The sequence below is a fragment of the Perna viridis genome, chromosome 11 (genome assembly GCF_037379345.1).
Source record: "Perna viridis isolate PV_CMFRI_1.1 ecotype Kerala chromosome 11, ASM3737934v1, whole genome shotgun sequence".
Lineage (NCBI taxonomy): Eukaryota > Metazoa > Mollusca > Bivalvia > Mytilida > Mytilidae > Perna > Perna viridis.
Window position 1 is genome coordinate 20498955 of NC_142455.1, and position 24407 is coordinate 20523361.

At 30.8% G+C, this 24407-nt stretch overlaps 2 long non-coding RNA genes across 2 annotated transcripts; both read left to right on the forward strand.

Moving 5' to 3' along the window:
• Window positions 1–3815: 3815 nt before the first annotated feature.
• On the forward strand, window positions 3816–5919 carry LOC148603286 (uncharacterized). The gene is made up of 3 exons (XR_015916690.1): window positions 3816–3954; window positions 4203–4403; window positions 5724–5919. It is a non-coding gene; the product is annotated as an uncharacterized LOC148603286 (long non-coding RNA).
• A 14237-nt stretch (window positions 5920–20156) lies between these two features.
• On the forward strand, window positions 20157–23100 carry LOC148603287 (uncharacterized). Its single transcript, XR_015916736.1, has 3 exons — window positions 20157–20311; window positions 22087–22207; window positions 22836–23100. It is a non-coding gene; the product is annotated as an uncharacterized LOC148603287 (long non-coding RNA).
• Window positions 23101–24407: the final 1307 nt, after the last annotated feature.

The following is a 24407-nucleotide window of genomic DNA, read 5'->3' on the forward strand; positions in this document are numbered from 1 at the left end:
TGCCAGCGTGACGACTTACTTGTTTTTGATTTATATTGTTCCGAAGGCGTTTTTAATTCTGACTGAATTTAAAAGAAATCTCTCTTGGAAGATGAATAGATGAATTTAACAAATAAAATTACGCATGAATAATAATGAATTGCGTCATGACAAGAAAGCTTTATTCAAAATAAAATATGCAACTAGAACACTAACCTCCTACCCATGAACTTCATTTTTCATTTTTGGTCTATTCTTGATCTTAATTTAATTAATAATGCTTTGGTCAGAGGGTGTTTAGACCAAACAATATAACACTTCGTATTCTACTCTGACCCGGCCATTGTCGTGTCTACTTGTTAAAGGAATAAAAAAACAAAGAAACTTCGAGAAAAGCTGTAAAATCTGGCACCTTTTACATGTACAGCAAAAGAGCAACTTAAATCAAATGTTCTAAAAACATTGAATTAAATGTACCTATTAAATATTCTACATAAGTCACTCGCACTCGCCTTGTTAAGGTTAAAACTAATTGTACAAGTCCTTTACAAGGCGTTTTTAAGAACAAAATATAATTAAAAAAAAGCAAAACAAAATAAAAAAAAAAGTAAAAACAAAACAAAACAACAACACCTCACCAAAATTAATAAATAAATAAATAAATAAATAAAAAACCAAAATAAAAAAAGGACAAAATAAAATAAATAAATAAAGACAAAAACGGAAATCAATAATTCTTTTATCAACTTTTTTTCTTATAATTTTTTAGGTTTGTTTGTATGTATATTTGGGGTTCTTATATTTGTTTGTTCGTCTGTGTGTATATTTGAGATCCTTATATTTGTTTGTCCGTTCGTCTGTGTGTATATTTGAGGTCCTTATATTTGTTTGTCTGTTCGTCTGTGTGTATATTTGAGGTCCTTATTTTTTATCCGCCCATTGCTCTTTTGATATTATTGCTTTGTTTTGTCAACGAATCTCCACACGTTTTACCTTTCGGCTACTGATCTTCTCTTAAACCATGATTGAAATGTTATAGAAATATTGAATTAAAAATTGAATTATAGATGTCTATGAAAATTGAAACGATATCAGTTTAACCTGTAAAAGTTTGACAATTTTATTTTAAGTTTTTTTTTCAAGATTTCTTTGCCATGTACTTAATCACTTGATGAATTTTCTTGTATGGCAAAGTTTTATTCACAGCTAATGCCATCTTACGTGCATAAGATTGAACAGGTTATTTAAGATATAATAACATTTCGAGTAATATTATCATTACAAACGTTATTATATAGATAAGCATTATTTTGAGGAGCATATATACTTAATCTATTTCATGAATCTAGTCTAAAAAAACCCTGATATTAAATGTTGTATTAAAGTACATCCTTTTTGTCTAAGAAAAATGCGTATTGTTTGAAAAAAAATTGATTCATATTAATATTTTCAGTCATAATGAATGCATAAAGCAATATTTGGATTATAGACTTTAAAAATGTTACTACAAAATAGATATGAAATTGAAAAAAAGACATTTCTCCTTGTAAAGAGATCTGAATATCAATTAAGATATTTAAATAAAAGAGAATAAAAAGGATAGCCCTGAGTAACACCGATACCAATTTCGAATAAATATATTTCTTGTAGACTTTATATGCACATCATTTTCAAATAAGAAAACAAAAAAGAATTATTAAGTACATAGAAAAAAAGTAAATACGGACTGGAAAAGTTTGCACGCCACAACAGAATATAAAAAACTGCCTTCACACGGTATGTGACAAGATATCGAGTATTATGTCATTTACTAAGTATCTACATCAATACAACCTGCCTCTGTATCACGAAATATACCAACAAGAAATCACGCCACTGTCAAAGTGTAAAGTTTTACGCAAAACAAAAACCACAAATATTTATATATGAAAAATGAACTAGGATCGACCATATGGTTCAGTCACGTATGTTACTGGCTAAACAATAATCGTGTTGGTTTGATAACTACAATATCTTGTATAAAACCTTGGGTGATTTTACATTTGCGTGATATGATTAAGTAAACTTTCTCTATTTATTATTGTTTAACCAGGCAAAGAAATATATATGTCAACTGAGTGTAAACTGCGTTCCGCAATTTATATGTATAAACAAATTTATCAAGCTGACTCTTATGAAAAATGAGTATATAGAATAAGTAAGTCAACCCAATTATCAAAGCATTAAAACTTGTATTTACATTTATTTAAATTCATTTTTTTTTCAATTAGATTTAGAAATGTTAAATTAATGATTTTAAAATAAAGTATAAATTAAACATTTTTGAATCCACTTTTTTCTTCTCCATTGATACAAATTTACATCTTTTTGTATAAAAAGAAGAAAAAAAAACTCTTCAGTTTATTCTAACGCCATGAACACAAAATATCAATTAAGCGATCGCCATTTATATGTAAATAATAATACTCTATAGGTATCATTTCCTTGTTTGTACTAGCTCTCGGTACATTTATGAAAGTTCATTTAAATTGTACATGTACCGATGGCAAATACCCATATATTCATATTTCAACAAAACAAATGGATGTTGTACTGAAATGTCATAGGAGGTTTGATAATTTACCTTTTATTTCAATAAATGAAAACGTCTCCATACTTCAAAAGTCAAATATTAAGCAAAGATGACAAAATAATGATATGCTGTCCACCCTAATATTTTGCTTAAAAAAGTTATCGTTTGTAATCCGCATGACCTAATTAGAGAAAGGACAATATATTAAATGTAATTTTTACAACATTCACGTAATATTCACAGTGTTATATGTATACATGTGAACATATATTTTTAAAGAGATCGATCATCATCTTTTGAGTGACGTAAATGTCGATATCGACAGTTGATTGGACATAAGATATAGATAAATATGTTCTGTTTAACACATTCCCTGACATACTGTAACAACAAATACGCATAATTTTACCAATTTATATAAAAGTCTTTGTTCTACCAATTGGCATAATGTTTCCCTAGCATGTATTTGTTGATTAATGAACTGGCATCAGTCATTTCTGAATCTTAATATTAACGAATAGAACCATATTTAATAGACTAAAACAGTGAAATGATAACGATACCGTTTTAATGCTTAGCATAATTAAATCTCAACCTAAGAATACAATGAAAAAACAAAAAACAAAAACAAAAAAAAAACAAAACAAAACAAAAAACAAAACAAAAAAAACAAAAAAAAACAAAAAAAACCCCGAATCTTTCTGATATAAATATGCTCTTAGTTACACTTTAATAGCTATATCAAAATCAGTATGTAAACGTCTTAAGGTGTATTGAAAAACATGTACGACAACGCGATCATTTACTTGCTTGTCTACATTTAATATTACCCCAGTTAATTATAGCTGAAAAGTGATTTCAAACAAGCATTTTGTAAACAAAATCATCATAAAAACACATATATATTTTACAATAATAGTAAAATTTTATATTGTAATCACGTTAAATATCTATCTCAGGACCAAGGAAATTTGCAGCTACAGAGATATCCATGTATGTGTCAATTAAATAAAATCATGAAAAACAAATTATACGCATTTCTTAAATTTCTGATTGTTACGTACAACAATTTGTCCTAAATTTTTGCCATATATCACACCTGATCATTAATTACACCTTGTAAAATACAAATGACATACATATCTGTTAAAACTGCCAGCCTCGGACATTCTGATTGAGGTACAAAAGATCAAAAAATGATATAAATTACCCGGAGGCCCTAAAAGTACGTGTTTCTCCATTGGCTTATTCTTTATGCTGTAATAATTCAATCATTATCATATAGTTACGATTCAGTTTCAACCGGTTCTGGTTGGACTGTATATAAAGAGGATCTTTCCAGCTTCACATCACTATGCATTTTTGACTCTTTCGATTCGGAATACATCTGTTGTTAACCTCAGGTATGGTTGTACTCTTACTATATGTTAAGCTTTTGAGTTCTGCTTTAATTTTCTCAAAATGTGTATGTTAGTAACAAAAGAGTAATTTTTATTTAAGAGAACCATTTTTACAAACATGTTTTTAAGAACAGCCATGAGAAAGAATCACTTTTGAATTGTTTCATGAACTGGGACATTAATATATGATTTTGCAATGTGATCAAAAATATATTTATTTAGATAGGTAATGAATAATAATTTTTTTACAGAACAAATCAATATGAACAAGCAAATCGTAGCCGTCTTGTTGGTTTTGTGTTTAGCCGTCAGTACAATGGCACAGGGAGATTTCATGTTGCCAATGCTCCTCATGAGAAGTATGCAGCAAGGCCAAGGCGCTTCAGATGCACAGACTGCTCAGGCCACAAACTCATTACCAGGTGCACAAGCAGGTGGATCTCCAATGTCATGTAAGTCTTTTTTGTATTTGTAAATAAGTACGGGAAGTTAATTTATAAAAGTGATCACAGAGTTCATTTATTAATGAAATATCATTGTACAATGTCAATGGCATATATATATGTTAATGTATAAACTTGAAGGTTTTTTTTTTATCATAATGTACATTAAAACATATGCGTCTGCTTCGGTTACCATTTTAGGAACAGTGTAGCAGTCTTTATAGAAATCAGACAAGAGGTGATTCATGCATGTCAAAAATCACCAAATTAAATGCAATTTATTGTTCAAAACACCTAGTGATAACAAAACAAGTCTCATTTTTTTTTTAATTTGGCTGTTGCCCTTTTAAAAAAATAAATATAGATTGTACATGAAATTGGCAGTTTGCTTGAGTTATCGTTCTTGGTTTTATTTGATTTGGTTGATTTTAGTGGTTGATAAATGTATGATTTGCTCAAAAGTTCAGATCTTAATACAGAAATAATTATCGTTATATGAAAATAAGCATATGTAGACTGAAAAAAACATGGTTTTTTGGTTGTTTTTTCCTACACCATGAATCACCTCTACATTAAGCAGTGTCTGAATTTGATATGGACTGGTACTTAAAATAATCTATGGATTCTGAGATCTCTACAGAATCAAAATTGCACTTCTAATATTAGCTACCTGAATTTTATTTTGGTTTTGTCTTTAGATCAGTTCATTGCTCTTAACTAACAATAGAATAGTACCTTGTTAAAATTCGTCCAACAAAAATTGTCGTATTAAAAGAGATTCGTGAGAAAAACAATCTTCCCATTTGACTTCGTGGTCATAAGGATAAACGCTTTATCAACGTATTTATCATTTATCAGACACTAACCAGTTCTATTATGCATTCCAAATTATCTTTTAAACATTTGGAGAAAAACAGAAAGCTGTAGAATGTGAATGCCACAATTGTAAATAAATTGTAAATAAATTGTATCCACTGATATACATCTACATTTTGAGAACCTAGACTATTTTATATCAATGATTTATTCGACCGGCCATTTCGATTGGAAATGCCTAAACCGAGTCAGGATATTTGTGGTTGTTTCAAATTTTCCGGTTTTGCTTATTGTCATTTGCCATATGAATTGCCCTTTTGACGATTACCTTACTTATCAGTTTAATAGTATTTTTTTTAATGTTCTTTATCAATTAAAAATTACAACCACTTCGGAGACCAACTAGAATGTTTGCGTAATAAATCTTAATGTTAACGAATATAGAAAATCGTGTAGTTTTATACATTTCATCTTAATGCAGAATATTATAATGAAGTTTTTATCTCTTTTTAGCTGGAATGTCTAGACTTTTACCCCTGATGTACATGAACGCTATGGATATGGACCCATTCACAATGATGCTCATGACCCGAGGATTTTAAGGTGTATTTGCTATAGGATCCGTTCGAAAATTTATCCATTTCATTGTAAAAATGCTCATTGTCTCAGATTATTTATTTTTATGTACAAAATAAATTTTGAAATTATATTAATGTTTGTTTTCCTGAGAAAAAAGAAAACAGCCAATGAAAATTAGATAAACAAGTTGAAGAAGCATAAAAACCAAGTAACAAACAACAACACAAAAAATAACCTCATATAGAGCCAGAAATGGTAAAATACAACTATATTTTGTATATTTATATATGCATAAATTGGTCACTTGAACCTTAAATTTGTTTATCAAAATGGTGTGCAGAAATTTGCCGTGAGTGTTTATGCCACCCATGATTATATACATAAAGTAGCACAAATATATCTAGTAAAAAAAAACCGTTATCATGTAAATCATGGAAAATAAAACGTCAGGGGAAGTTCGGTAAGGACCTATTTTGGCCTTACAATTTAGGAATTTTTGAAAAGTTGATTAAAGCTGATTTTTAGGTAGTAGGAAAATAGTAAAATGGTCACAAACACCGAATAATAGATGTTATTTTTCCAGAAGTAACAGAATGTAACGTTTACAATAAACCTTTAATTAACTTTTAACATTCCTGCAATTTTTACGGTGGTTTTTGTGTGGAACAGAAGTGGATATTTTTACACGAGTTGTAACTTATTATTACATTTGTATACACAAAATAAATAAAGCACGAGAGTCAACACGCATGTGGCCATTGTCAAAAGAGTGAAAAACTGCACAATATTTTGTGTTTTCCAACCTTTTTAACAAATTTTCCCAATCTCAGCCAAGTTTGAAGGGCATATATGACCGTATATTTTCAAATTATTACAATACATCAATCAAATCATCTATAAAACACATTAAAGAACTGGGGAAACAACATAAAATTTTCTTTTTGTTTTTGTGGCCAAAGTTTGCCCTTACCGAACCAATTTCCGCCTAGACAAGTATTTAATGAATAGATTCTTACACGAAACTCTATTAAAGATCTTGGATTTCTTGTACGAGTGTGACAAAAATCTGGAGGGAACTATATCATATTTCAAAATTTTATAGTAGCAAATTTACTTAAATGGCGTAGCGTCCGTCCACATGAAGAGCAATACGTCTTCAGATATCAACGTAATAATTTTCAGTAACAGTGTCCATGTATTCAAAGAAAGTCTTACATATATAGTATATATAGTATATGTGTCTAGTCCGGTACAAACCAGATCTATATTATACAAATGATTTATAAACGTAGAATCATAAAATTGTTGCAAGTAGGCATTAATGTCTATCAACGGTTCATTGTGTAAAACGAAAATAGGTTATACATAGTCAATGTTTCTCTTAATGACGTTATATTGAGAGATGTTGACAAAAATGAGAATAATGTAGTTAAAATTTTATTTTCCCCTACAAAAATTTGTAATGGAGAATTTTTTGATGAAAGCATCAAAATTATAACACACACTGCCAATACTTTTAAATGAATAAAACTACAAGAATGGCAGTTATGCAAATTTATTGTTTTCAGTTACATTTTAACATATTGTTTCATTATAGAACAAAAAGGACAGACGCTGCTGTACCGAGAAACAGTATCCGTTCATTTATCCACCAGAACTAGACATTAAAAAAACTATTGACACAGCTTGATCCTCGTTATTTTTAAGAGTAGTCATTCAGTAGTAAGTACAAAAATATAGCAAACAAAACGATTTCAAATATTAAATTTCTCCTTCATGTAATGTAGCATTCTAGCTTCACCATCATAATGTGTTTCTCAGTTGTATAGCTATTCTGACTTTTAATGCATTATCATTTACTTTGTGTTATCATTGCCTGAGAGACAGTCGTCGGATTCATGCTATAAACGTCTTCGCTAAAGTTTTATTTCCGTTATTTAATTTTTATCAAGAAATATTCTGTTTCCGACAAAAAGATAATTGACAATAAACGGTAACAATTTTTTTGGCTAACCGTAATGGAGGCAAAGGTTTGGTGCGCGCCATAGAATCTCTTTAACCCACCATTTTCAGTAGAAATACCTTTAATAAATAGAAATTTTGCGACTGTTTCCAACGTACCAACTTGCAGCTGTTTGCCTTGATATATTGACATTAGCTTTTTTTGACTCCTGCTTTTGACTGTTGCCTATCAGTTTCATAATGTTGTTACTTCCCTTTAAATACAGATTATATTTTGAGTGGTCCCCATCCTCTTTTAGGCCATTAAGATATTGTTATAGTGAGCAATCTCAAAATTGCAGCTTTACATTCAACATAGGACCCGCATGATGTTAAATTGCTATAAAAATATGGTACCTAACGAATGTGTAGAAGAAAAAAAAAGATGTAATGCTTGTTTCGAAGATATTTTTGTTCTGTGAACGACTCAGAAGAAATCCATTTGCAGAGATTTATAAAAATACATTTCCCAATCTTATATTTGCTACAAAAAGTCCACAGATAAGAAAATTAATGAATGATTGTCTTTGTGTCAGTGTCAGGAAGCCATTAAAATTAATGAAACAATTTGACCAGTGTGGTATTTTCAATTCGATTACTTGTTAATATTAGGTTTTATTTAACTTCATGTTAATTTGCTGAATTTTGATTGGTTCAATACGAGGGTAATATTCTGCCTATTACATGTCTCAGAGGGTAAATATTAAGGTACAATTTCAATCTCTGTTTAGCGTTTGAAGAAATTATTATGCACAACGTCCATATCAATAACATCGATCAATCAATGAAATTCAGCAGACGTACATATATATTTTTGTAGTTATGATACCAAATCTACTACGTTCATTTGTAGTTATACTTTCAAATTCGAAAGTGGTTGAACTAGAAAAGAAAATGTTTAAATGAGAATTTATGTAATTGTTGTTGTTAAATTTCCACACATTTAATTCTAAATCTTGACCTTAAAGTTTTTTTTTTGTTTTTGTGTTAATTCTGCCTCGTAAATACCTTCAGTAAGAGTTTGATTAAATAAATATATACAAGAGACTTTGTTACCACTTGAGAACACATTGTCACCCTCGGCTGCGCGTCGGGATGTTTGCGTTTTCTTTTTACATTGATACGAACAATACTTATCTCCCCTTGCATAAAAATATGAATGGGATTCCATTCGATAGTTTTATTATCATGCATATACAGTTAAGTATAAATGGAATCTTCAACTTCACCTGGAAGACTTCAATTTGGGAAATAATACATAAAACCACATATCAAAGATGCAGCATTTAAAATCAAGGAAATACACACTTTGTTTTGTACTTCATTACATTAAAGCAGAAAGTTCTTGACAAGCCTGACCTCCCCGCCCCCAAAAGAATAACTACTGATAAACAATTTAAGATATCAAAAGCTGGTGGCAATCTTCACTTAATCGGATTTTTTTTACCTTCTTACCAGTTTTGAAATGTCTTCTATTAAAACGTATAAATCATTTACATGTACAAGTACTGGAATAAATGACCATAATGAAAAGTATTGCATAATGTACGCTTATACAGCAAATAAAAAGTAAACCTAACATGATTTTACTTTGTAAACGAACGACAGGTGTAAAAAAGGTTGAAAATTCCGATTGTCTTGGACTCAACAAAGATGCTTAATATTTTATTCTCATTCAAATGTGTATAAAGAATATATAAAAAGAATATTTTTTTGGCATTATGAAAGAGTTTAATAAGTGCCAATATGTAACTTATTCATACCTATGCTAAATCATACACCAATATTTTCCTTATTGACGTAGATACCTTTGAGCCCAGTTGTTTAAAAGGAGCAATAACCAAAACAATTTTCATTGTGAATCCCTGATATTCCATATTCGACAGAAAAAAACACTTTACCCTACCGGTGCACCTGGTTCATGCTCCCAGTTTTAAGTGGAGTCCGAGTTGCTCATTTGCTTTTGTTATTTTGTATGTATGATTTTAGTTACTCTATGTTCTTTGTTGTGTATGTCTGTTTTCCATGCCTGACAAAACAAAACAAAATAAGAAAACAAACAAAAAACGGCTCTACTCATATTTTATATTCTATCACTGACACGTGGGATTAGTTTCCTGGCATGTTTCTAACCTGAAACTGCTAACGAGTCTATATGGTCAAAACATATTTTCATTTTATCCAGAATTCATTCGTCCTGATTTGTTACACTTAAACAATAAAGATATAGATTTTTATAATGAATATCAATATCAACAGAATAATTTATTGGCATTTCCAAATAAGTCATACTGATGAAAAAAAAAAAAAATTGTATGTGTGCACACCTATTGATACAAAAATTTCCTGTTTTGACGTGGTTATGTTATATTTTAAGATAAACAATAACCTAGACAATATCCATTATGAATCTGACTTTTTTTTAATAAATGTTGAAGAAACATTATATGTTATTTTAAACTTTGCTTTTTCAAAAACAATAGTTCGTGGATCGTTACGGTGTATCCATCTGCGCCATGAAAACTAATTTGTTCAACGTGTCATAGTTTTCCTTCCTCTTTCCTCTACCCTGTACTTGACTTTTTATGAGCAACTCGGCGGGTGTTTCTATAAAAGCAGAGGACGCTTACCCTACCGGTGCACCTGGTCCATGCTCCCAGTTTTAAGTGGAGTCTGAGTTGCTTATTTGCTTTTTTTACTTTGTATGTATAATTTTTGTTACTTTATGTTCTTAGTTGTGTGTGTCTGTTTTCCATGTCTGGTCTTTGTCCTTGGATTACATTCTTTTGATTGGTATCATTCGATAAATAATCTAATTTTCAACATGAAATAACTACGAAACTTATTTTCAATAAAGAATTAAAAATATTACCCCTACAACCAGAAAACTGAGTTCAGTATCACATGTATCATACAGAATTCTCATTTTTAGCACAGCTACGCTGAAAAAAACTCTTAATGACTTTAGGCATTATAAGGAAGATTTAAGTATATTTTCTGGCAAAAAAAAAAAAGATTCGTGAATGTGAGGTGTAATAGGGTAGCTGAAAATCATTTTGGTTGATGATTTATTTTTGGGGGTGGGGGTGGGGGGGAGGGGTTGATGCTCGGAAGATTATTCCAGCCCACGTACTATCATATTAGTTTTTTATTTGGCGAGGCTCAATTACTTGTACCTTTGACTTCAAAAAGGACCAAATTCAGTCTGCCTTGTGAACACTTTCATAACCGAATTTTAAAAGAAACAAATTGACATATTGGTAATCAAAATCGGATTTAAAATAAATCTTTTCTGTCAATATTAACGATTACATTTCCACCCTTATGACCATTTTAAAATTTGCGAAATATAACAACCTTAAAATGTATCTCAAGGTTCTTAAATAAGAAAATTATCTTGTAAAAACGAAATAAAACGGAATATTACTTTGTAAGCAAAGGTCTTCAGCAAATCGAAAATAATAGACATCTACTCTATCCATAAAACAGTGGCCTGTTTTAGCAAACTGATCATGACGAATGCAGACCTACTTGTTAGAAACTTACTAAATAGTACTTCAGCTAAGAATCATGCAAAATGTGATACATGGTTAAAAAGCCTACATATTTTCATTTTTTGTTACTTTGTTTATAATGCTTCAGTAAGCAGGAAATAACATGTGGATTTTCATAAAACCCGTGTTCATAAGAGATATGAATTAAATAGAATGGACTGTACAATTCAAAATTTAAGAGAGATAACTCTGCAAATGACACTAAAGTACAGTAGAAAACATTGAATTTTCAATGTGAAATATCTCCAAAGAGCAGACAGATTGAAATGAATGATTATACGTTTCATCAAAAAGACATATAAAGCAATTTAATAATAAAAAAATGTGTAGACTTTATGGCGTGTATCACATTTTACAGATTTTGGATGATTCACACAAAGACAGATACTTATAGTGCCATGGTATGCCTTGCAAGTTATAATTTCAAATCTCTAATGGGGGAAAATAAAATTTTTGATCCAATTTATCTGGATGGTACGAATTCCACTTGTGATGCACAAACACAACAGTGATGATTAACATTTTATATTCATATACAGGATTATCAATAATTACTGAATATTTTTGTATATAGCACTGACAATGAGACTTTTGAACAAAATAACAAATTATGTAAACACATGCTTACATATCATATAAAAACAATTCCCTTATTTGACTTTGTCCTGTTTCACCATATGTTATTCGTCTTAGTGGAGCAATAACCTAGAAAATCCTCAGTGTGAATCCCCAAATTTTGGACAGAAAAGGCACACAAAGATACATAAGTTCACACTTGGGTTTTTTTTCTACTTTTGTTTTCAATTTTTCCAGGTTCCAATCGGTCAAGCTGTACCATTAATGGTAAGGTGTTCTTGGACTACAGGAGATCATACAGTTCTCTTGTATTTGAATGTCTGGTTTCCAGGTCAATATTATAGATTGGGAATGTTAAGGAGATCACCGATACCTTCGATAATCTTGCGGTCCTCTCTCAGAGCCACAGATTCAATAAAAAGTTTAGTGTATCATATATTGATCGGTTACTCTTGTGATATAAATGCTGTTAGATAAAACAACTTGCGTTTTTGGGTCACCATTGATCTTAATTTTGGTATTTATTAAGATATATTGATTTTGTGTAGATGGATGTGTATGCTGGGCTTTGAGTAACAAATGATCGGTGATCAGGCAGGTGTTAACATAACTTTGCGTTATTTGTCCCGAAATTTTTCATTTTTTTATATATAGTTCTCCTTTTGACTACTGTCTAACGTTTGTTAGTTCGGTAATGTGGTTTTTAGCCATGAAGTACATGAACGCTATGGATATGGACCCATTCACAATGATGCCAATGGCACGAGGATTTTAAGGGGTATTTGCAATAGGACCCACCAGACAAAATTCATTTCATTACATATGATCATTTTTTATATTTATATGTAAAAATACGTTTGTTGTATTATTATGCATCGTTTATGAAGACAATCGTTGTTATATAAAATTTATTTCCGCACTTCATATCGTTTGCAGCAGAGGTAGGACATAATACATGTCCAATTCTCATCGAACAGTAATACCAGCAAGCTTTGGTATTTAATGACATAACATGATTAAATGATTATTATGAGTTCTGAATGAAAATCAGACAAGAATCAAAAATACTGAAAACGAAAAAAAAAAAAAACACACAACAAAATACAAAACAGCCCCACCCTGCCACCCTGCCACCCTAAATAAAAAGATGTCAAAAAACAAAAACTGTAATAGCGACAACAACCGTAAATAATAAAAAAAACGAATACACACGTATACACAAAAAAGAAGGAAAAAAAAACGAAAACAAAACTTCAATAGGAAAGAGGCATAAGGATAAATAAATCAAACACACAATCACACAAATGTATAAAAAATTAAATCCTAGCAAATGTCAAAATGAAAATAAAGAAAAACCTACATAATATTGAAAGTTTTTATAATGACATTTGTACTTTAAATGCGACGATTACGGCCATCTGAATGACAATACAACATCAGTTACTAACTTAATTACGAATTTATTTCCACAAACTGAATTAATTTCAGTAACGGTGCCCACGTCCTCAAAGAAATGATTTATAAATGTAGAACCATAAAATTGTTGCAAATGGGTATTAATGTCTATCACTGGTTCATGGTGTAAAACAAGAATAGGATGAACATAGTCAATATGTCTCTCTTTACGAGAGATGTTAAGAAAGAATGTGATTAATTAAAAACTTCATATGCCCCAAAAATGGAGAAATCTACACACTTATATGTCTTGTATACTACCCAAGAAAGTGTTTTTTCCTGATATTCAGTTTTTATCGAGATATATAAAGTTTTTGACGAACAGATGACTTTTCCTTATATCACTGTTTTTACTACTGATTTAGAAAACTTTGACCGTAAACAATTATTTTCTGCCTGATAACTGTAGGGGAAGCAAAGTTTTACGCCATATAACATCTGATTTAACCCACCACCACTTTTATCAGAAATGCCTGTACTAAATAGTGCCGTAGTTTGCCTTTGCACTAAAAGGAGTAAATGGTCAAGTAGGTTTTCAGTTTATTTGGAACTCATAAATCCTGATTTTGTTGGACACACACAACAAAGATGTTTAACATTTTATCCCCAAATAGTTTTCATAATAAATATGAATATTAACTGAATAATTTATTAGCATTTACAAATGAGTCTTATTGATGCAAATAATTATTTATGTATATGCATGCACACCTATTGATACAAATATTTCCCTTTATTACACGGTTTCACTTACGTTTTAAGCGCAGCGATACCCAAGTCATATGTTGGACTATAGAAAAATAATATATTATTTTAAACTTTTATTTTATTTTTTATTCTCCATTTACTCATGTTCCGGTTGATTAATTTGGAAGTTTGACGATGTTTGTTGTAACAAGCAATGGCTGTAAGAGTATAATCTTTGTTACAAATCTGGAATTGTAAATGACGTCTTGATCAAATGGTTGGAAATACCAACATGAATGTCGGATTCTGTGATAAGCTCACAATCTTTTCTTTAACACGTAGTTCAAAGAAATTGTAGTATATACCAAGTTTATTTCGGTTATTTGAGTGTCTGTGTGTGTGTGTGTGTGAACAAAGTAAACTGATGCTAAAAGACAGTAACTCGAGCATAACTATCAATTTAGCCTATAAAATAACTCTTACCTATAAGTAACTAATCTGTTAAATTAATTAAGTAAATATGTATATATATCGGCCTTTCATAAGAAATGCTTAGTGAGCAGGTGTTATTCTTTACAAGATAAAAATATCTTAATAAAATCCTAACTTTTTCTTGTATTTTGTATATACAATAATCATCCAAATGAGGAAAACCTCCTATCCAACGGTGTATAGGAGAATAGGTAATTGTGTATGACGTATGGGTTATATGTATTAAGAATAGGAAACGGTTTGATATATGGGAAATGTGGAATGAGGTATGTGCTAATGGGTAAAGAGCAACGGTAAATGGAATGAAATAGGCACATATTTATAATGAAACGAAGATTATAAGCCATGACTAATTTTAAAACACTTGAAATTTCTTCAACGTAAATCATAAAAGACCTTTTCCAGTATGCAAAATTACAACCTGGAAAAGCATTGTATGATACTCAAATAAAAACTTCAATCAAATGTTTTTACAAAACAGAACTTTTCATTTCCAGCAAACTTTTTAGCAAGACGAAAAATAATCCATATCAACTGTATCCATTAGGTACCTTCCTTCTGCCAAAAATGGATCGTAAAGGAAGCCTACATATGAGTCAGATTCTTACCACTATTTACTGTCACAGCATGAGCTCACAGTGCAAGTTTCTGATATCAAATGCCTGATGGAACAAAACAAAACAAAACAAAAATAATAAAAAAAAACAACAAAAAAACAAAAAAACGAAAAAACAAAAAACAAAAAGTTCTCTGTTAAGCTTGAGTTTATCGGCTTCGATTGTGTTGGCCACCCACAACAAAATGCTTAACATCTCATCTTCTTATACATTTTTACAAGGAATTCCAAGACAAACTGACTTACCGTAATCAAACTGCTAGTACTTTAAAACCTTATTTAATTCACTAGTTTCATCGAAAATGTCTGTAATAAGCAGGCCTTTGTGGAAGATTACAACCGTTTGATTTTAGCCTTGATATTTTCATTTTTTTATGGACTTTCTTTTTTTTTTACTTTCCCTTTTTTGTCTTTTGTCTTGAGCTAATCAGATCGGTAATTTGTTTACCCTCCATGTAGGAAAATTTAAAATATTGGCCCAAAGAATTATTTATTAAAACATATATCAAATATCATACACAAATATTCCTCTTATTGACGTGATTATGATTCACCATAAGTTTTGTTTTAAGAGTGGCATGCAAGAGTAATCAAGGGAACCAAGATTTTAGCGAAAATCAAACGAATGTAATCCAGGGTCAAAGACCAGAAAACAGACAAACAAAATAAAGAACATAAAATACTAATGAGCAACTCGGATTCCACTAAATACTGGGTGCATGGACCAGATGCACCGGTAGAGTAAACATCTGCTTTTCTAGAAACACCCGCCGAATTACTCATAACAGGTCAAGTCCGGGGTAGACGAAAGAGGAAAGGAAAACTATAACACGTTGAACAAACAGTTTTCTTGGTGCAGATGGATGCACCGTAACGATCCACGAGTTCATGATGACAACCATAAAAAGTCTAGTGCGATACATAAAGGCGCGAAGTTACGGCAAGTGTTGCCATAACGTGTGCATGTTGATATGAAAACTCCATACGCAGGCGTTGAAGGGCTGTTGCCACAAGGAAAGTTGACAAATGTGAATGAAAAGTCATAACGTTTATCGTAAAATTTTAATAGTTTAATGTTACAATCGATCTTTAAGTGTAGGTCAAGATATGAGGCTGACATAGTGTCTCTAGTATCCTTTAGTAGACAATTTTCTAGATATTTTACTGAAACCTTTTCTTCATTACATAAAGAGTTATGTCAGAGATGACCTTGGTATGCTCAACCACCTCCCGAAAACAGTGAGTGAAGAAACAATTTTAGTATCATTCGATTTAATTAATCTTTACACTAATACTCTACACGATTTCGGACTAGAATCAGTATCTTACTGGTTAGAAACATACCCCGATATTGTTCCGAGCAGAACTGATAAAATATAATAAACTAATGGACTAAAATTCATATTAGAAAACAATTTCTTTATGTTCAACTCAACATGTTTTAGGCAAAAAACAGAGACAGCTATGGGAACTAGAGTTGCCCCAACGTACGCCAGAAATGGGTTATCTGGAAATCAAAATGTATGAACAATCTCGAACCACATTTTGGGACCTATTTACTTCCTGCAACACAACTGGAAAAGATATTTGGATGATTGTTTCTTGCTTTGGAAATATACGATTGAAAAACTAATGGAATTTAAAGTCTTGTAGAATGGATTAAATAGCAACTTACAATTTACTATGGAATACAGCTTCGATAAGCTTCCATTTTTAAACATCCTTATTTTAAAGGACTAATACAATCAAAACCGACGTCTATTTCAAACCTACATATTCGAAACAGTGATGTTCCAGTCATGCCATCCAAATCATACAAAATTGTGCATTCCATACAATTTAGCGAGACGATTATGACAATAATATCCGATAAAAATACCATAGACAGGCGTTTATTGGAAGTAAAACAAACATTAATCAAAAGGAAATATCCAGAAGCAATAATTGATTTGGGAATTAAAAACGCATTGGAAATTAAAATTGAAGATCTACGGAGGACGAAAAATATATGTAAAGGAAAATATAGCATCCCATATGTCTCAAACGCACAACCCGCGGAATGCTGAATTTTTTAGTATAATTCATGTAAATTTACCAATATTAATGCAAGATCAACGGATGAACACTATTTTTAACATATTTAAGATAATTAAAAGTAAGAGACACCTAAATCGTTAAAGAAACTACTAACTTCGGCAAGATTTAATACCAGCATATCGGAACCTATAGTTCAAAAATGCAAACATCCAAGTTGTGGTATTTGTGCCTACATTTTAGAAGGTAAATATTTTACATTGAATTCAAGTAAATGTGCTTATTTTGAAATATTTGCGGAAATAATTAATTATTACATATCTGATCCTTCTGAATCATACATTTTTTCACTGTATAAGCGACAAGTGGAAAGAATATTTAAAAAATACAACCAGTTTTGCACATTTGAAAACATTGGATTACAATAATTAATTTAAAATTCCGTAACTTCATCAACCAAAGAAGGTAAGAGTAATAAATAAACAACGAAACTAATAATAATTTTACAAGAAGTTCGTCCTATTTCTTGATCACTGATGACGGCCATTCGCTTAAAAAACGTTACAACAATTAAACCATATCTATGTTTACGACAATCATCTTGGCTTGTTCTATGTAATGGGATTTGTTAGTGCCTTAAATAGTCAAAACCAGGAAAAAAGTGTTTTCGCATAGAATAGCAAAATATGGTAAAAAAGCAGTTCTAGCGTCAATATCACCGACAGCCAATGCATATCCTGTATTTTCTGAAAATTGTAATAAAAAAATCATTTCTCCGAATAAAATTTGGAAGTTTTGGAAGCTTCAGGTGTTATATGGCAACATCCAATAAAAATGGTCATATTGCTTTATCGGTAGGTTAAAATTAGAGGGTTGAGTATCTTTGGTTTGATTCTACAGATATTTAAGTACCAGTCCACATAAAATTCAGACACTGCCATTGGTAAAATGATTTATGGTGCAGAAAAACCCACCAAACAAATTAAGCTTTTTCAGTCTACATATGCTATACTTTCACATAACGATATTTATTTCTGCATTAGGTTCTGTATTTTTTTAGAAATCATACATTCATCTCCCACTAAAATCAACCAAATGAAACCAAATCAAGAACAATAACTCTTCCAAAGTGCAAATTGCACGTACAATCTATATACCTTTTATCCTAAAAGTGCATTTGTTAAATGAAAATGGTTATATGAACATTATCTGTTTCTGAACAAGAAATAAAACTGTGGATTTTTGACATGCATGAATCAATTTCTGATTGATTCTTAGAAAGGCTACTACTTAAGTAAGCAGTGTAAAGTTTGCTAATAAACCGGTCAGATGCATTGTCCTAGTCGAGGGAGTAAAGACCTTGATCTTTGTTCTGTACGGGCGAGGCGAATAAAGGGTCTATATGAGATCTTGTATTGCATATACTGCAATCAACGTGAATTTAGCAATTCATCATTGTAGCGTGTTTCCCTCGTCTTTCAATTTCTTTATTTTTGACATGAGCTACCATTTATTTTCTATATTCGTTGATTTTTTTTACCCACTAGTTTGAATGGGCCTTTCTAACCATCTAATGGGTCTTGAAATTAACAAATCTGGCGATTATGTTTCTAGATTTTCGATCTTTTTTTGCCCAAAGCCAAATTTCTTCAGTTGACATTTTGTAAACTCTTAAGCATATGCATTCATATTAAGAAAATTCATTCCTCGTATATGTCATAATGGTGTCGCTCTTCAACATCCCGTATGTCTTTGTATTGATTTTTGACAGGACTTATTTCTTGGATATCCGTTTTTATTTCTAAAACTACCTTTCAAATTTATAATATTATTTGGAAAGTTTATATTTCATGAAACAGTCTATCTGGTCAAATCGTCAGTTTATTTCGAGCCTATAAAGTTTGGAAGTATTGGTATTGAAATAGGATGTTGTTTGATGGCTGTCTGTACTGAAGTTGTGGTTGTTTCCTTACAGATGCATGTGGATTACTGCGAGTAACTAATTTAAATAATACTAATTAAATTTACTCATACAAATGAAACATGACTTTTGATTTAGTTACCATGTCATCCATAAATTGATATTTAGCCATCGAGTAAAATTTGCCATCAGTTTTCCGTTTAATTACAAGAGATAAAATGATTTTTTTAGTATGTTACAGTTTTTGTAAATTAGTTAACGCTCTAAACCAAAGCATTCTATCTCTATGCACCATTCCTATGCGAAAACGGCATTAACGTAAATACAAGTTAAAAGCAAAGAATGTACAGACTATAACAGTCTTCAAGCGTATCTATTTATATTAAATCTGATGAGAACAAGATTTATCTCCACTTGAATAGAAGTTATATACAGGCGTCGGCTCAATGTCTTTATTACCATAAATATAAAAGACAAATTACCCTACTGATTGCATTAAAATTACCACTTGAATTAGTTCCACGTGCCAAAATTTGAGAAATAAGGAATAAAATCTAATATCAAACCGGCAACATTTTGAAATCAAGGAAAAAAGCACCATGTTTTACTGCATTACTATATAAGAAAGTTCTCTTAAAATAAAACAAAACAAAACAAAACAAAACAAAAACAAAAACAAAAACAAAACAAAACAAAAAAAAACAACAAACAAACAAACAAACAAACAAACAAATAACTAATAATAACAATAATATAAAAACAAAAACGGTAAAACTCACATGTGAAGCTATTAAAAGGCAATTGGAATCTTCTGTAAATGGATCTTTTCTAACATTTACATTTTATTTTCATGCATGACTGATTATGCTGCACTTAAAATTTCTTCCTATAAAATCATTACATGTAAACTGTTTCAAATATGCGCAAAATGGCCAACTGGAAAAACATTGCATGATACCTAAATATTAACTTCAACAATTTATCTTTAACAAAAAATATGTTGCAATTAATGTTTATACTATGTTCACCTCACTAATTTATCTCGTTCAGGATTTGCCATCAGGGACAAATTAATTTCGTGTTTTAAAGCTTCTAATTTGTTTTGATGCTGCAATGTACATAAACATAACGATGTTGTGATATAACACGTGTTTAGAAGGGAAACTAGTGTCACAAGAATACCAAGGTAGGCATGTTAAAAAAATTACTGTGCCCGAATGTGATAAATTTGATAGGTATAATTATCTAGCTGTCTTCATTCCGTTATATACAATACCGTTATAAGAATTCCTTCTTTAATCATAAATAAATATTACAAGGGTGTGTTTCATTTCTTCCAAATTTTGCATGAACTACCCATTGGCTGGGGATTTCATGGGCTCCCTTTAAAATGTTTTAAAGCAAAATATCCAAATTATATATCTTAATAAGATAAATGTCAGCTTGGAATCATGAACTTAAACCAAATAAAATGATACAATGCTTTAAAGAGCATGTAAAAAGCAGAGGACGCTTACCCTACCGGTGCACCTGGTCCATGCTCCTAGTTTTTAGTGGAGTCCTTTTATTATTTTGTATGTATGATTTTAGTTACTTTATGTTCTTTGTTGTGTATGTCTGTTTTCCATGTCTGGTCTTTGTTAATGGATTACATTCTTTTGATTACCGCTATAACCTTGGTTCTCTTGATTACTCTTTAATAAAACGATTTACATTACAATTGATGCCGATTTTACTTCTCATACTAAGATTTTTAAACATGTACTCATCCTGTATTGTGATATACAGATGTAGACATCAGGTAAAATAAACCCCTTATTACGGATCAAAATGAGTAATAATGTAGTATTTTACAGTTAGGTCAATTCTTAATAATTTGTCTCATTTACCTAAAAAACTGCTTTGCGGTAGTCAACACATTTCACGTTTTATCATGAAAAACTACATACTCCCAGTTTTTTAAAGGAGTCCGAGTTGCTCTTTTACTTTTGTTACTTTGTATCTATTATTTTAGTTATTTTATGTTCTTCTTTGTTGTGTTTGTCTCTTTTCCATGTCTGGTCTTTGTCCCTGGATTCTTTTTGATTTCCGCGAGAATCGTGTTTCCCTTGATTACTCTTTCTAATATTTGATGTCTGGTCATTGAAGCAATTTACTTGTAACTTACAATAATAAATATTGTCAAATATTGATATTATTTAAATCAGTTGATATGGTAACGTACTGAAAAAAATATTATTGAGTTTTATTAAGCACTACGAAATTACCGCAGAAAAAAAGGCATGCATGGGTGAAGTTGGAAATAGATAAAAATGATAATATTAGTTTCGATTTATTTTCTCACAATTTTATTTCCTAAAAGTTGTGCAAAAGTGATTATTTTGAAAATCAGCTAGCTGATGCTGAGAAGTGACCCTGATACGGCAATGATATAAAAAATATTCCAGGCGCTTTTCGTCATTCGAATTGCACTTGTTTACCATCAAATATATTATATCTGTTTATGTATAAATTCTTAACTACATTTATCAATATACCCACCAAATTTTACCTCTCATTTTAATTTTTTTTTAAAGTGAGACCGGGTCAATGTTGTATACGAAACAGTGCGCCAAAAACGTAATTGTAGTGAAACTTTAGTAATTAACAAAATTATTGACAAAATCAAATATACACATACTTTCCATATTGTGTTGTTGTTTTATATAAAATATAGATTGTTACGTTTAACATTAAAATGGCGTTTATTCAGACTTTATTAAGGCCGATACACTTCATAAAGAAAAACTGACCTTAATGTTATCTCCTATCACAAAACTGGCGACCTTTTATGTCTGTTTACATTTTTCTTCTTGTACAATCATGTGATAAAATAAATCAGCTTACTAAATATGCAGAAAATCATTTTTGTATCACATGTTCTCTTTTTTACCCATCGAATGCTTCAATGGTTTATTATAGGGGATGATGAAACTCAGTTTTTGTTTCCAATTACTGGCTTTAGCTTTACTCGTTATTGCCGTGGATGGAAAACCCTATAGAAGGATAACACCAGCCAGAATGAAGGTTCTTACACCTCAAGGTTCGTTGATTTTACTTGATGATTCATTCACACAATGTATAGCAATTGTTTACAAAAGCTTGCGTTCTTGAATATTCGAAGTTTGCCATAAGAATACATATCAACGTAATTTCAGTTGAAGAGTGTTTTAATTAAGAACGCGTAGGAATATATATATAACGCACAACTAAATCATCCTGTCGTTGACCAAAGTACCATTAATTATTTTTATTCAATTAAGATGTAAAAGGAACATTGGGCAGACGCATATAGATTTAATACATTGCAAGGGGATTTTTACAATAATTAGAAATTTCGATTTGTAATATAGAACAAGTGACATTCATTGATATCATATTATTTCAAAATATGTCTTTATTGACTTATGTTCCAAATAAGTTCATAGGATCGTAGTAGTTCTGTTGTCTATTCGAAATATATTGAAATTTCATACAAATTGATAATTAAGGATATAACAATAAAAAATCACACTGTTCCTCTGACAATAGTTCTTGCTTTATATTTATATATGAGTATTGATTCATTTTCAGTTAGACTTATATGTCAATTATACTTTAATGTTAACTTAATATACCTGCAATTGTATTCCCAAAATGGTGAAAGAAATTGTATTTTTTGCTTATTTCAGAAGTATATTTTGATCTTCTTAACGCAATGCATAAAAATCCTTACCACGATTTTTCAAACATTATGATGTTATCTATGGCAACAGAGGGTGACGTCATCGGTATGGATATGGACTTCTGATAGAACTGATGATGTCTAATCTTAAAGTAAAGACTACATATTGGGTTATGAAGTTATTGGTCAAAACTTCAGACAGTGACTATTTACCAAATTGTTACAAATTATGCAATAAACGATCATGCGTGTTTTAATATTGTTTCAATGTTCACTAGCATTTATCATTGGTTCGTACAGTTTTAGCCCTCATTAGAGCAAAAACATAAGACGATTTTTCAGAAAGACAATTTTGATATCAAGTATGAATTAGAATTAAATATAATAGAAACAGCACAATCGTGGCTTTCTACATATTACAAAAAGGGCGTTTATTTCCTTATACCAAACCATTATAAACACAGCTTTACGGCGATATTAGGTCACAAATAGAACACGATGATGAATAATGGATAGCAGAATGTAGGGAACCAAAATTATCATCATATCAAATTCCTCGGTGCAATAAACATATGAAAGTAACGCACACACTCACTTCATGAAAAAAAGTGCAAGGTATTTATTCAACAGTTTGATTGAATACGTCTTTATGTACTATACGAATGATGATCAGATAATCGACCTTTTTTTAAGGTTAAACACCCTCTAATTGTAATGTTTTATAAAGTACGGCATGTGCATTTTGTAGCAAAAACCACATTATTGCTGTATCAAGAGTTATAAAGATGGCAACAAGTTTGCAGTTTGAAATAATATTGAATATCAAATGGACACTCGATGACTATTTTTACATTCAAAAGGTTTCTATAATACTTTCAGTTTCATCTATAGAAGCCATTCAGCGATAGTTATGTTGCTACATGATTGCTAGACGAATATATCAATAATTATCAAAGTTTATGGTAGTCACCATGAACTCATGGTTTCTTATAGTATCGACCTGCACAATGAGATTCGATTTGTTCACCATGTCATAGTTAATCCTCCAATTCGTCTGCCCCGGACGTGTCATTGTTTGAGCAACTGGGTGGATGTTTCCCCAAAAGCAGAGAACACTGCCCTATCAGTGCACCATGTCCATGATTCAAGTTTTTTTGTAATTGCTGATCTGATCCGAAAGATAGAATATCGTTTAGATAGATCCTTTAACCTCAATTTCCACTATATATATATGAGGTATTATCGTTAAACAATCCTAGTTTCGGGGATTTGATACATCGCATTTACCCCAAAGAAATTAAAATAAAGGATACTACAGACACTGTGAAGTCAGCCTCATATCTTCTTCTACACTTGAGATCGATGGTAACATTAGACTATTGACCAAATTTTACGACAAACGTTCTAACTTTTCATTCATAATTGTCAACTTTCCCTGTGGCAACAGCCCTTCAGTACCTGCGTATGGAGTTTTCATATCACAACTCATACGTTATGCCAGAGCTTGCCGTAACTACGCATTTGTTTTGTATCACGCTAGACTTATTACAGTTTGGCTTCTGGGACAACAATAACAAAC